A 16,422-nucleotide genomic window follows, 5' to 3' on the forward strand; every position below is an offset into this window, starting at 1 on the left:
CCAAATGCGCAAAACCCATCCGCGCTTCCCAAAATTGGAGTGAGTACTCATAAATCACGTGAATAACATGAATAAACGTTTTTACTGCATTTTGTTGTGTTTTATACGTTCTATGCTGTCATTTCTATCTTCTCCTATTGGCAAGGCAAGGCAGAGTGCTCGCAACTGTGTCCTGTGCAGTAGCCGTGATATCTGTAATTGCAATTATTACTTTTGCATATGATGACAGCGTGCAAAAGACGCATGGGCTCTGTGGAGAGCTCCGCTCCAGCTGGCTGCTGTGACAGCTCACTGACACTGTATTTCTGCTTAATCAGTTTCAGTCTCGCCAGAGTTACATTAATATCTGTATTTTTATATTTGAAATTCAGGGGATTTTGATAATAGATTATTAAAGTTTGTTTGCGAGGCTGTGGCCTCTGCATGTGCAAAGCTTGTGCGACAAACTTTAGGGCGTATTTGCGCCGGCATATCATTAGTGCAAAATGTTTTGGGTAAAAAATAGGCTATTAAAAGGAACTGTCGGAATGGCGGTATGTTAAAAAAAACAAAAAACATACCGCCATTCCGACCATAGGAGGAAAAAAGTGTCGGAATGGTGGGACGTTTGATAAAAAATTAAGTGTCGCCATTCCGACAATTAGAGACCCATGTCGGAATGGCGAGATGTCGGAATGGCAGCATGTAACCATGATGAAGGAGAGACCATTTGAGCAGCACAGCCATTTCGCAGCACAGGGACAGCAATCCAAGTTACAGGATCTCCCACGTGGTATCACCTGTCACATTGTGTCAAGGCATCAAAAGAAGAAAAAATCACCAAACTCAAGGACAAAAAGACAAAGACTCCGGTGAACAAAGACAGAGGACTGACAAACCAGAAATACAAAAGGATTCTCGATATCAAGATCCAGAAGAAGAGGCTAACAATGCCACGAACACTTAAGTGATATAGGTAAGGACTTCCAACGAGAGATCGTCCTCTACTGTCTTTAATAATTGCACATAATTTAGCTTTGTTAGCTCTGAGAGCCTGGAGGAAATGTTTATGCCTAAATATCTAATATTTCCTGACTGTAAAGTGATCGCAGGTATATTATGGACCCTACAGTTAATGGGCAGAACTGTGGTCTTAGACCAGTTGATAGAGTAGTCAGAAAGTGCTGAGAATTTATTTATGAGTGTGATCGTGTGACTGAGAGACGTCTGTGAGTTCTGAAGGAAAAGTAATACATCATCAGCATAAAGACTTATTTTATGCTCAATATTTTGGGATTAATAACTCACAAACGGGTAAGAAAAGGTAGTATTGCCAGACCATACATGATCAAAACAGGGAGCGGAGGTGGTTCAGCTGCAAGGTGTGAATGTCTGACTATAGTTTGTAAAAAGCGGGTAAGATAAGGTGCGAATGCCCGACAATGTATGATCAAAAGAGGGAGCGGAGGGTTTTGGCTACAAGAAGGTTTGAATGTCCGACCATAGTTTGTAAAAAGCGGGTAAGAAAAGGTTACCATACATCATCAAAAGCAGGAGTGGATGTGTTCTGCAAGTAGGTGTGAATGTCAGATCATAATTTGCAAAAAGCTGATGAGAAAGGGTGAGAATGCCCGGCTATACACCATCAAATGTGGGAGCGGAAGTGTTCGGCTGTGAGTAGGTGTGAATGTCCAACCATAATTGCTGAAAAGTGTGTTAGAAGAGACTAGAATGCCGGACAAGACATCATCAAATGCGGGAGCGGAGTTGTTCGGCTGTGAGTAGGTGTGAATCTCCGAGCATAGTTTGTAAAAAGGGGGTAAGAATAGGTTCGAATGCCCGAACATACACTATCAAAACAGGGAGCTGAGGTGGCTCAGCTGCAAGGTGTGAATGTCTGACTATAGTTTGTAAATAAGGTGCGAATGCCCAACAATGTATAATCAAAAGAGGGAGCGGAGGTTTTCGGCTACAAGAAGGTTTGGATGTCCGACCATAGTTTGTAAAAAGCGGGTAAGAAAAGGTTCAAATGCCTGACTATACACCATCAAAAGCGGGAGCAGAGGTGTTCCGCTGTAAGACGGTGTGAATGTCCGACCATATTGGTAAAAAGCGGGTAAGAAAAGGTTAAAATACCCGACTGTACACAATCAATAGCGGGAGAGGAGGTGTTCAGCTGCAAGAAGGTGTGAATGTCCACCCATAATTACTGAAAAATGGGTAAGAAAAGGTGCGAATGCCAAACGATACATTATCAAAAGCAGGTGTGAATGTCAGATCATAATTTGCAAAAAGCTGATGAGAAAGGGTGAGAATGCCCGACTATACACCATCAAATGCGGGAGCGGAGTTGTTCGGCTGTTAGTAAGTGTGAATCTCCGACCATAATTGCTGAAAAATGTTTTAGAAAAGGTAAGAATGCCGGTCCATACATCATCAAAAGCGGGAGAGGTGGTGTTCGACTGCAAGTAGGTGTGAATATCCAGCCATAATTACTAACAAACGGGTAAGAAAAGGTAGTATTGCCAGACCATACATAATCAAAACAGGGAGCGGAGGTGGTTCAGCTGCAAGAAGTAGTGAATGTCCGACTAAAGTTCAAATATATTAACAAAAGCGGGAGGAGAGGTCTTCGGATGAGAGTGGTTGAGAATTTCCAACCATAATCTATAAAATGCGGTGAAAAAAAAGGTGTGATAGAACACTAAAAGGTGGAGCGGAAGTGTTCGGCTGCAAGAAGGTGTGAATGTCCGACTATATTTGGTGAAAAGCAGGTGAAGCAAGGTCTGAATGCCCAACCTTACATCATCAAAAGCGAGATCAGAGGTGTTTGGCTGCATGAAGGCCATAGTTTGCCAAAAGCGGGTAAGCTGCGAATGACCAACTAAATATCAACAAAAGTGGGGGCGGAGGTCTTCGGATGCAACTGGGTGTGAACATCCCACCATACAAGTATGGTGGAGAGGAAGCTGTGAAAAGCCGACCATAGTTTGCAAAAAGCGGGTGAGACAAGGTGCGAATGTCCAACCATACATGATCACAACAGGGAGCGGAGGTGTTTGGCTGTGACAAGGTGTGAATGTCCACCCAAAATTAATGAAAAGCGGGCAAAAAGTAGGTTTGAATGCCCAAGCATACATCATCAAAAGCAGGAGTGGATGTGTTCGGCTACAAGAAGGTTTGAATGTCCGAGCATAGTTTGTAAAAAGCGGGTAAGAAAAGGTTCGAATGCCCAAACATACACCATCAAAAGAGGGAGCGGAGCAGTTCCGCTGTAAGAAGGTGTGAATGTCCCACCATAGTTGGTAAAAAACGGGTAAGAAAAGGTTAAAATACCCGACTGTACACAATCAATAGCGGGAGCGGATGTGTTTGGCTACAAGAATGTGTGACAGTCCGACCATGGTTTGTAAAAAACGGGTAAGAAAAGGTGCGAATGCCAAACAATGTATGATCAAAAGAGGGAGCGGAGGTTTTCGGCTACAAGAAGGTTTGAATGTCCGACCATAGTTTGTAAAAAGCGGGTAAGAAAAGGTTCAAATGCCTGACTATACACCATTAAAAGCGGGAGCGGAGGTGTTCGGCTACAAGAAGGTGTGAAAGTTCAACCATGGTTTGTAAAAAGCAGCTAAGAAAAGGTTCGAATGCCCGAATATATACCATCAAAAGCGGAAGCGGAGGTGTTCGGCTGCAAGAAGGTGTGAACGTCCGACCAAAGTTTGCAAAAAGCAGTTAAGAAAAGGTTCGAATGCCCGAATATATACCATCAAAAGCGGGAGCGGAGGTGTTCGGCTGCAAGAAGGTGTGAACGTCCGACCAAAGTTTGCAAAAAGCAGTTAAGAAAAGGTTCGAATGCCCGAATATATACCATCAAAAGCGGGAGCAGAGCTGTTCGACTGCAAGTAGGTGTGAATGTCCAGCCATAATTACTCACAAACGGGTAAGAAAAGGTAGTATTGCCAGACCATACATGATCAAAACAGGGAGCTGAGGTGGTTCAGCTGCAAGGTGTGAATGTCTGACTATAGTTTGTAAAAAGCGGGTAAGACAAGGTGCGAATGCCCGACAATGTATGATCAAAAGAGGGAGTGGAGGTCTTCGAATGCAAGGTCTGAATGTTCAACCATAATCTCTAAAAACCGGGTAAGAAAAGGCTCGAAATTCCGACTATACACAATCAAAAGCGGGAGCGGGAGGTTTTCAGCTGCAAATCCTTCACTCAAACCAAGTGAAAACTGCTTTGTCCTTCATATGTCTAGATCGACTTCAACAAAGAACAACATTGTACTTTGCAGTAAAGAAAGAGCAAATCAAAAGTTTTAGGAATCCGAGAATAAGCTTATTTTCATACGTTCTGCATGATTTGGGATTTTATGTATAAAATGAATTCCTTCACTCAAACCAAGTTAAAACTGCTTTGTCCTTCATATTTATCAATGTCTAGATCGACTTCAACAAAGAACAACATTGTATTTTGCAGTAGAAGAAAAAGCAAGACTGAAGGATCAGGAATCCGAGAATAAGCTTCTTTTCATACGTTCTGCATGATTTGGGATTTTATGTATAAAATGAATTCCTTCACTCAAACCAAGTGAAAACTGCTTTGTCCTTCATATTTATCAATGTCTAGATTTACTTCAACAAAGAACAACATTGTATTTTGCAGTAGTAGAAAGAGCAACACTTGAAGGAACAGGAATCCGAGAATAAGCTTATTTTCATACGTTCTGCATGATGTGGGATTTCATGTATAAAATGAATTCCTTTACTCAAACTATGTTAAAACTGCTTTGTCCTTCATATTTATCAATGTCTAGATTGACTTCAACAAAGAACAACATTGTATTTTGCAGTAGAAGAAATAGCAACACTGAAGGATCAGGAATCCGAAAACACGCTTATTTTCATACGTTCTGCTTGATTTGGGATTTTGCTATAAAATTAATTCCTTCACTCAAACAAAGTGGAAACTGCTTTGTCCTTCATATTTATCAATGTCTATATCGATTTCAACAAAGAACAAGGCTGTATTTTGCAGTATAGGAAAGAGCAACACTGGGGGATCAGGAATCCGAGAATAAGCTTACTTTCATGAGTCCTGCACGATTTCGGATTTTCCTATAAAATGAATTGCTTTGCTCAAACCAAGTTAAAATTGCTTTGTCCTTCATAGTTATCCATGTCTAAAATGTATCAAGCATAAAGTTCCTCATATTACCCTGAATGAGAAAGAAGCATCCCTTTGGTTGAGCAATACGTTCCATTTGCGGAGTTATGCATGATTTCGGATTTTGCTATAAAATTCATTCCTTCACACCTTTTTTTTTCACCGCATTTTATAGATTATGGTTGGAAATTTCAACCACTCTAATCCGAAGACCTCTCCTCCCGCTTTTGTTAATATATTTGAACTTTAGTTGGACATTCACCCCTTTTTGCAGCTAAACCACCTCCGCTCCCTGTTTTGATCATGTATGGTCTGGCAATACTACATTTTCTTACCCGTTTGTGAGTAATTATGGCTGGATATTCACACCTACTTGCAGCTGAACACAATCTCTCTCGCTTTTAATTATGTTTGGATATTCGAACCTTTTCTTTACTGCTTTTTGCCAACTTTGGTCGGACGTTCACACCTTCTTGCAGCCGAACACCTCCGCTTCCGCTTTTGATGGTATATATTCGGGCATTCGAACCTTTTCTTACCAGCTTTTTACAAACGATGGTTGGACTTTCACACCTTCTTGTAGCCGAACAACTCCGCTCCCGCTATTGATTGTGTACAGTCGGGTATTTTAACCTTTTCTTACCCGCTTTTTACCAACTATGGTCGGACATTCACACCGTCTTACAGCGGAACATCTCCGCTCCCGCTTTTGATGGTGTATAGTCAGGCATTTGAACCTTTTCTTACCCGCTTTTTACAAACTATGGTCGGACATTCAAACCTTCTTGTAGCCGAAAACCTCTGCTCCCTCTTTTGATTATACATTGTCGGGCATTCCCACCTTATCGTACCCGCTTTTTACAAACTATAGTCAGACATTCACACCTTGGTGCTGAACCACCTCAGCTCCCTGTTTTGATCATGTATGGTCTGGCAATACTACCTTTTCTTACCCGTTTGTGAGTAATTATGGCTGGACATTCACACCTACTTGCAGTCGAACAGCTCTGCTCCCGCTTTTGATTTTGTTTGGTTGGATATTCGAAACTTTTCTTAACTGCTTTTTACAAACTTTGGTCGGACGTTCACACCTTCTTGCAGCCGAACACCTCCGCTTCCGCTTTTGATGGTATATATTCGGGCATTCGAACCTTTTCTTACCAGCTTTTTACAAACCATGGTTGGACTTTCACACCTTCTTGTAGCCGAACAACTCCGCTCCCCCTATTGATTGTGTACAGTCGGGTATTTTAACCTTTTCTTACCCACTTTTTACCAACTATGGTCGGACATTCACACCTTCTTACAGCGGAACACCTCCGCTCCCTCTTTTGATGGTGTATGTTTGGGCATTCGAACCTTTTCTTACCCGCTTTTTACAAACTATGCTCGGACATTCAAACCTTCTTGTAGCCGAACACATCCACTCCTTCTTTTGATGATGTATGCTTGGGCATTCAAACCTACTTATTGCCCTTTTTTCATTAATTTTGGGTGGATATTCACACCTTGTCACAGCCAAACACCTCCGCTCCCTGTTTTGATCATGTATGGTTGGACATTCGCACCTTGTCTCACCCGCTTTTTGCAAACTATGGTCGGCTGTTCCCGGCTTCCTCTCCACCATACTTGTATGGTGGGATATTCACACCCACTTGCATCCGAAGACCTTTTGTTGATATTTAGTTGGTCATTCGCAGCTTACCCGCTTTTTACAAACTATAGTCAGACATTCACACCTTGGTGCTGAACCACCTCAGCTCCCTGTTTTGATCATGTATGGTCTGGCAATACTACCTTTTCTTACCCGTTTGTGAGTAATTATGGCTGGACATTCACACCTACTTGCAGTCGAACAGCTCTGCTCCCGCTTTTGATTATGTTTGGTTGGATATTCGAACCTTTTCTTAACTGCTTTTTACAAACTTTGGTTGGACGTTCACACCTTCTTGCAGCCGAACACCTCCGCTTCCACTTTTGATGGTATATATTCGGGCATTCGAACCTTTTCTTAGCAGCTTTTTACAAACCATGGTTGGACTTTCACACCTTCTTGTAGCCGAACAACTCCGCTCCCGCTATTGATTATGTACAGTCGGGTATTTTAACCTTTTCTTACCCGCTTTTTACCAACTATGGTCGGACATTCACACCGTCTTACAGCGGAACATCTCCGCTCCCGCTTTTGATGGTGTATAGTCAGGCATTTGAACCTTTTCTTACCCGCTTTTTACAAACTATGGTCGGACATTCAAACCTTCTTGTAGCCGAAAACCTCTGCTCCCTCTTTAGATAATACATTGTCGGGCATTCGCACCTTATCGTACCCGCTTTTTACAAACTATAGTCAAACATTCACACCTTGGTGCTGATCCACCTCAGCTCCCTGTTTTGATCATGTATGGTCTGGCAATACTACCTTTTCTTACCCGTTTGTGAGTAATTATGGCTGGACATTCACACCTACTTGCAGTCGAACAGCTCTGCTCCCGCTTTTGATTATGTTTGGTTGGATATTCGAACCTTTTCTTAACTGCTTTTTACAAACTTTGGTCGGACGTTCACACCTTCTTGCAGCCGAACACCTCCGCTTCCGCTTTTGATGGTATATATTCGGGCATTTGAACCTTTTCTTACCAGCTTTTTACAAACCATGGTTGGACTTTCACACCTTCTTGTAGCCGAACAACTCCGCTCCCCCTATTGATTGTGTACAGTCGGGTATTTTAACCTTTTCTTACCCACTTTTTACCAACTATGGTCGGACATTCACACCTTCTTACAGCGGAACACCTCCGCTCCCTCTTTTGATGGTGTATGTTTGGGCATTCGAACCTTTTCTTACCCGCTTTTTACAAACTATGCTCGGACATTCAAACCTTCTTGTAGCCGAACACATCCACTCCTTCTTTTGATGATGTATGCTTGGGCATTCAAACCTACTTTTTGCCCGCTTTTCATTAATTTTGGGTGGACATTCACACCTTGTCACAGCCAAACACCTCCGCTCCCTGTTTTGATCATGTATGGTTGGACATTCGCACCTTATCTCACCCGATTTTTGCAAACTATGGTCGGCTGTTCACAGCTTCCTCTCCACCATACTTGTATGGTGGGATATTCACACCCACTTGCATCTGAAGACCTTTTGTTGATATTTAGTCGGTCATTCGCAGCTTACCCGCTTTTTACAAACTATAGTCAGACATTCACACCTTGGTGCTGAACCACCTCAGCTCCCTGTTTTGATCATGTATGGTCTGGCAATACTACCTTTTCTTACCCGTTTGTGAGTAATTATAGTCTGACATTCACACCTACTTGCAGTCGAACAGCTCTGCTCCCGCTTTTGATTATGTTTGGTTGGATATTCGAACCTTTTCTTTACTGCTTTTTACAAACTTTGGTCGGACGTTCACACCTTCTTGCAGCCGAACACCTCCGCTTCCGCTTTTGATGGTATATATTTGGACATTCGAACGTTTTCTTAGCAGCTTTTTACAAACCATGGTTGGACTTTCACACCTTCTTGTAGCCGAACAACTCCGCTCCCGCTATTGATTGTGTACAGTCGGGTATTTTAACCTTTTCTTACCCGCTTTTTACCAACTATGGTCGGACATTCACACCGTCTTACAGCGGAACACCTCCGCTCCCGCTTTTGATGGTGTATTGTCAGGCATTTGAACCTTTTCTTACCCGCTTTTTACAAACTATGGTCGGACATTCAAACCTTCTTGTAGCCAAAAACCTCCGCTCCCTCTTTTGATCATATATTGTCGGGCATTCGCACCTTTTCTTACCCGTTTTTTACAAACCATGGTCGGACTTTCAAACCTTCTTGTAGCCCAACACATCCACTCCTGCTTTTGATGATGTATGTTTGGATATTCGCACCTTTTCTTACCCATTTTTCAGTAATTATGGGTGGACATTCACACCTTCTTACAGCTGAACACCTCCTCTCCCGCTTATGATGGTGTATAGTCGGGCTTTCAAGCCTTTTCTTACCCGGTTTTTACAAATTATAGTTGGACATTCAGACCTTCTTACAGCCGAAAACCTCCACTCCCTCTTTTGATCATACATTGTCGGGCATTATCACCTTTTCTTACCCGCTCTTTACAAACCATAGTCGGACTTTCACATCTTTTAGTAGCCGAACAACTCCGCTCCCGCTATTGATTGTGTACAGTCGGGTATTTTAACCTTTTCTTACCCGCTTTTTACCAACTATGGTCGGACATTCACACCTTCTTACAGCGGAACACCTCCGCTCCCTCTTTTGATGGTGTATGTTCGGGCAGTCAAACCTTTTCTTACCTGCTTTTTACAAACTATGGTCAGACATTCAACCCTTCTTGGAGCCGAACACATCCACTCCTGCTTTTGATTATGTATAGTTGGGCATTCGCACCTTTTCTTACCCATTTTTCAGTAATTATGGGTGTACATTCACACCTTCTTGCAGCCAAACACCTCCGCTCCCTCTTTTGATCATACATTTTCGGGCATTCGCACCTTTTCTTATCCGCTTTTTACAAACCATGGTCGGACTTTCACACCTTTTAGTAGCCGAACAACTCCGTACCCGCTACTGATTGTGTACAGTCGGGTATTTTAACCTTTTCTTACCCGTTTTTTACCAACTATGGTCGGACATTCACACCTTCTTACAGCGGAACACCTCCGCTCCCTCCTTTGATGGTGTATGTTCGGGCATTCGAACCTTTTCTTACCCGCTTTTTACAAACTATGGTCAGACGTTCAAACCTTCTTGTAGCCGAACATATCCACTCCTGCTTTTGATGATGTATGGTTGGGCATTCGAACCTACTTGTTGCCCGCTTTTCATTAATTATGGGTGGACATTCACACCTTGTCTCAGCCAAACACCTCCGCTCCCTGTTTTGATCATGTATGGTTTGACATTCGCACCTTTGCTTACCCTCTTTTTATACTGATTGCTCAAGATTAAGTTGTTTTTTCTCAAACTACAAAATTTTTTTAGTTGTTGAAACTTGATTTGAAGTGGATAAATAAGGAAGAAAAACAGTTTTAAGTCAGGCTGATAGCAATTAATTTTATAGCAAAATCTGTATTTCGTCATTTGTCGAGAGATGCTTATTGCTGAAGAAGTTCTTTCTCATTCTACAAAGTACAACGTTGTTTATCATTGAAACTTGATTAGACATGAATAAATATGAAGGACAAAGCAGTCTTAACATGGTTTGAGTTAAGGAATTCGTTTTATAGGAGAATCCGAATTCGTGCATAACTCGTAAAATAGAGCTTATTTTCGGATTCCTGAAGAATGAGTCTGGTTCTTTCTCATAATACAAAGTTTGTTGTTTATTGTTGAAACTTCATCAGACCGTTAGATATAGTCGGACTCACCTCGACGCACGGCTTGGGATCTGGAACCAGTACTCTTGAGAGGGGTTGGACTCTCTTCCACTCTGGAGTTGCCCGTGGTGAGAGGCGCAGAGCAGGTGTGGGCATACTTATTGCCCCCCGGCTGTGTGCCAGTACATTGGGGTTTACCCCAGTGAACGAGAGGGTAGCCTCCCTCCGCCTTTGGGTGGGGGGACGAGTCCTGACTGTTGTTTGTGCCTATGCGCCAAACAGCAGTTCAGAGTACCTACCCTTTTTGGAGTCTCTGGGGGAGGCACTGGAGAATGCTCCTACCGGAGACTCCCTCATTCTGCTGGGGGACTTCAATGCTCACGTGGGCAATGAGAGTGAGACCTGGAGGGGTGTGATTGGGAGGAACGGCCCCCCCGATCTGAATCAGAGTGGTGTTATGTTGTTGGACTTCTGTGCCAGTCATAGACTGTCCATAACGAACACCATGTTCAGGCATAAGGGTGTCCATATGTGCACTTGGCACCAGGACACCCTTGGCCGCAGTTCGATGATCGACTTTGTGGTTGTATCATCGGACTTGCGGCCGTATGTCCTGGACACTCGGGTGAAGAGAGGGGCGGAGCTGTCAACTGATCACCACCTGGTGGTGAGTTGGCTCCGCTGGTGGGGGAGGATGCCGATCAGACCTGGCAGGCCCATACGTATTGTGAGGGTCTGCTGGGAGCGTTTGTCAGAATCCCCCGTCAGAAGGAGCTTTAACTCCCACCTCTGGCAGAGCTTCAATCATATTTGAGGTGGGGGACATTGAGTCCGAATGGGCCATGTTCCGTGACTCCATTGCCGAGGCAGCTGGTCGGAGTTGTGGCCGTAAGGTGGTCGGTGCCTGTCGTGGCGGCAACCCTCGAACCTGCTGGTGGACACCAGTGGTGAGGGAAGCCGTCAAGCTGAAGAAGGAGTCCTATCGGGCCTTTTTGGCCAGTGGGACCCTGGAAGAAGCTGATAGGTACCGACGGGCCAGACGGGCCACGGCTTCGGCGGTTGTGAGGCAAAAACTCGGGCCTGGGAGGAGTTCGGCAAGACCATGGAGAACGATTTCCGGACGGCCTCGAAAAGATTCTGGTCCACCATCCGGCGTCTCAGGGGGGGGGAAGCGGCTCACAGTCAACACTGTTTACAGTGGGGACGGGGCTTTGCTGACCTCAACTAGGGATGTTGTGAGTCGGTGGGGGGAGTACTTCGAGGAACTCCTCAATCCTACCAACACGTGCTCGGAAGAGGCAGAGTCGGAGAGCTCGGAGACGGGGCCACCCATTTCTGGGGCTGAGGTTGCCGAGGTGGTTAAAAAGCTCCTCGGTGGCAAGGCCCCGGGGGTGGATGAGGTCCGTCCTGAGTTTCTCAAGGCTCTGGATGTTGTAGGGCTGTCTTGGCTGACACGCCTCTGCAGTATCGCGTGGACATCGGGGACAGTGCCTCTGGACTGGCAGATTGGGGTGGTGGTCCCCCTCTTTAAAAAGGGGGACCGGAGGGTGTGTTCCAACTATAGGGGTATCACACTCCTCAGTCTCCCTGGTAAGGTCTATTCGGGGGTATCGGAGAGGAGGATCCGTCGGATAATCGAGCCTCGGATTCAGGAGATGCAGTGTGGCTTTCGTCCTGGCCGTGGAACAGTGGACCAGCTCTATACCCTCGGCAGGATCCTGGAGGGTGCATGGGAGTTCGCCCAACCAGTCTACATGTGTTTTGTGGACTTGGAGAAAGCGTTCAACCGTGTCCCTCGTGGAGTCCTGTGGGGGGTGCTCCGGGAATATGGAGTGCCGGACCCCTTGATAGGGGCCGTTCGGTCTCTGTATGACAGAGCAGTAAGTCGGATACGTTTCCGGTGAGAGTTGGACTCCGTCAGGGCTGCCCTTTGTCACCGATTCTGTTCCTAACTTTTATGGACAGAATTTCTAGGCGGAGCCAGGGCGTTGAGGGTGTCCCATTTGGCGACCTCAGAATCGGGTCTCTGCTTTTTGCAGATGATGTGGTTCTATTAGCGTCGTCAGGCCGTGACCTTCAGCTCTCTTCAGGTGTCTGGGCTCTCCCTTAGAGATAGGGTGAGAAGCTCAGTCATCCGGGAGGGGCTCGGAGTAGAACCGCTGCTCCTCCGCATTGAGAGGAGTCAGATGAGGTGGCTCGGGCATCTGGTTAGGATGCCCCCTGGGCGCCTCCCTGGGGAGGTGTTCCGGGCACGTCCCACTGGGAGGAGACCCCGGGGGAGACCCAGGACACGTTGGAGAGACTATGTCTCTCGGCTGGCCTGGGAACGCCTCGGGGTCCCCCCGGAAGAGCTGGAGGAAGTGGCCGGGGACAGAGACGTCTGGGTTTCTCTGCTCAAGCTGCTGCCCTCGCGACCCGACCCCCGGATAAGCGACAGATGATGGATGGATGGATGGATATATCCTCCACCAACCAGACTTACAACCCCCGTCTAGGGTAGCAGAATTTCTAAGCATCTGTACCCCAAAACTACTATCAAAAATATATAAATTATTGTCTAAGATAGATGACACAATGTCTCTTCCATCCTCAAAATGGGAGGCAGATTTATCCATCAGTTCTGGTCATAGCTTCTAACCACAAATATGTTTGAACACCTTCATAAAGACTCGAAATCCTAATTTACAGCTCATACAATACAAAATCCTTCATAGAACACACTATACAGGACAAAGGATGTTCAGGATGGGTCTAACACACTCAAACATCTGCTCACATTGCACAGATAACACACCTGATGATTATGCACACGCTTTGTGGTTTTTCTGCGCCTGTCCAGAAGTTCTGGCTTGAAGTCTGTGAGGACCTATCAACATGGCTAAAGTGTAGCATCCCTGCATGCCCCACACTGTGCATACTGGGTGACTTAGACAACATCAACATGGAAATTAACTCAGCACACATGGTTGTCACAGTGTTATGTATCGCAAAGAAAACTATTCTCATGAACTGGAAAGCGAAGAACAATCTGTGTATTAACCAGTTTTGAAATTTTCTTTTAGATTATATTAGCATGGAAACAATGTCTGCCTCCTCAAAACATCAATTGGCTGAATTTCATTCTCTCTGGTCCCCTCTGATTAGTTTTATCACATAGTGGTGGTGGTGGGTTGCTGGGTGATGGTGGGTCTCAGGCCCGGGCTGCTGCGACTGGTGTGACCGGGTGGTTTGTTTGTTTGTTTTTTGATGTTGTTTGTTTGTTTTTTGTAGAGGTCCTCCTGGGTGGGGTTGGGTTGAGTGGGGTGGGGCGGGATGGGTACCTTCTGGGGGTACAGTAGCTCCCGGAATATGGTCGCTGCAGGCCCCGAGCCTGGTGGACATCAGGCCCTCCTGCCCATTGTTGGCTCCCAGGTAGCGGGGATGCCTATTGCAGCCAGTCCCTGGCTGCCCTCTCTGGGGGAGAGTAGCTCCCCCGTTATATATCCCCATACCCCTCTCCCTTCTGGCTCCTGTACACAGCACACACTCACACATGAAGGGTTTTGGGGGCGTGTGTGTTCGGTGGGGTGCAGTGGATGGGGCCACGTAGGTGGTCCCCTTTGGTTGCACTCTGCAGTTCCCTGCCCCTGTTTTAATTACACCTTAGACATTAGTACTTATCAAACACACTCACACACACACATTAGGTCTTGGGGGGTGGTTACACTGAGTGGCATCTGGTGGGCGGGGCTCTTTGGGTATGTAGGCTGCCCAGAGTGCCGCGCTCCCAGTTCTACAAGTTTGGCTGCCCCTCAATTTTAATTGCTCACTATTAGAAAATATTGAAGAGCCAGAAGGGTGAGGGGAGGGGTCTTCTTCGCACACCCCTGCTTCCTGGTGTCTGCTCGGGGCAGGAGGGGCCAGGAGGATTAATTAATTGTTCTGCTGGTTCGGGGTCTGTGGTGGCTGGGGGGTTGCTGGCCTCCTGGTGTGCCCGCTGCACTACACCCCAGCAGAGTCGAGGGAGGTAGGATGTGTGGATGTGTGGATGTATGGGACGTGAAAGTGTGTGTGGTAATGATTGGGCCTGGATCTGGGACTTGCTGTCGCCTGGCCTGCCTGTGTTTCTCCCGATGGGGCATCAGCGTTGCCTCTCCCCACTGCTCGCGACTTCACCCACCTGTGGGCACGTCTTGACTCCCAGGGCACTTGGCCAGGGGCGCTGGGGCAGGCGCTGACCCACTTTGTGGCTGTCTGGGGCGCTTGGCCCTCCTGGGTATTGGGTGGGGCCTCTGCCGGGGGGTTTGGGGGCGCTCGGGCTCCTGGGGCCCAGGTCCAGTGCACGGCCCATGTCTGGGCGGCTGGGGCCTGGCGGGGTCGGTGGGCTGTTACCCCTGGTTCCCGGAGTGCCTCTGCCCTATGCTTATGGGGGCTCTTTCCGGGGGCTTCCTCTGCAGTCTTCTGGGTGGATGCGTGGTTGCCCCTGCGGTGGGCTGCCTGGGTTCTGTGCTCTGTGGGGGCTGCTGGTGGCCTGGGTCTTGTGGCCTTCTCTGCCTGCTTCTGATTGCTTGGGGGGGGGGGGGGGGGGGGGGGGGCTGTGGATTGTGGCCCTGTACGCTTATACACTCATAACTAAGCACGGTTATCATGTAGGTCCTGTGCCATGGGTGTTGCATGTTCTCACACACACACACACACATTCATTAGTCCAGTAGCATGGTCACTAAGCAGTTGATGTATTATCATGTCGTCTCAGGTCATCTATATCCACAGCTGTGTTGTATGCGATTGCCGCTTCTTGTGCTTGTTTTTGTTTGTTTGTGTGTTTGTTTTTTCTCTGCTTGTCTGCTTTCAGGTGCTCCTGGTGGCGCTAAGGCTGGATTCCCCTCATAGGCCATGGATTGTTGTCTGTTTTGTTTTTTACAGGTGTAGCAGCTGGTTGTCTGGTTTTTGTTTCTATTTTTGTTCTGTTTCCTCTTCTTTCCTCTTCTTCTTTCCTTGTCCCCCGGTCCGGTTCAGTTCAGTTCATGTCATATATTGTAAACAGAAATAAATAAATGGGCATCAAGGGGAGCTTTACATTTATAAAACTTCCCTTGGCAAAACAAATCTGTTTGGCATCAAAGGTATTCAGACTACAATTCTTCTGACATAATGCTGAACAGGACAAGGGGAAAAAAAAGTAAAGAAGACAGTTCTGTCGAAAGCCAGGGATAGACCTGTTCTAAGTTCTATACTTTTTAAAAGGGGCGTGTTTATCAACTATGGAATTAGAAGATTTACAAAAATGGTCAAGTGCTAGATCTTCATCTGGGATTTTAACAGTGTCATATAACTATTCAACAGATCAGTTAAAAAAAAAGCCTGCTCATGGAGATGTTTCAGGATCTGGATACCAAGCGTGGACCTAATGTTTTCATTTTTGCAATTCTGATACAGGCTATTGAGCAGTGATAACTAACACCAAGTTCAGATACTGCGGATTTTCTACCTTTGATTTGTTAAGATTGAGCCAATCAGGGACAACCTTGAAGGATCTCTTTGGTTTTGTAGGATCTGTAATTACCTGAGAAAGGTTGATATTGGTACACATCTTTTTTAAATGATCAGAGGCAGAGTTCAACTTGTTTAAATTAAAATTGCCACACAGAGATTGGGTTTAGGCCACATGCACACAGAATGACATCAACAAATATAAGAAATATTAAACATTTACACATAGATTTTTGAATATATGTAGAGGAATGATACTTTGAAATGTGCTCATTGCGGAGTTATGATCAGTTGAGTAATGAAGGTTGAACTATTCTGGGAAAGAGGTTCTATTCCCAGCACCATGATGGACACTCCTGATATAGAAGGTTTCGCTAACGCATTGGAATTGTTTTACTATTTTCATATGCATGTGCAATGAAGAATTGCTTGCTGCTGATAAATGCAAAGAAGAACAG

Source organism: Leuresthes tenuis, unplaced genomic scaffold, assembly GCF_036924035.1.
Source record: "Leuresthes tenuis unplaced genomic scaffold, fLeuTen1.0.hap1 SCAF_8, whole genome shotgun sequence".
Taxonomy (NCBI): Eukaryota; Metazoa; Chordata; class Actinopteri; order Atheriniformes; family Atherinopsidae; genus Leuresthes; species Leuresthes tenuis.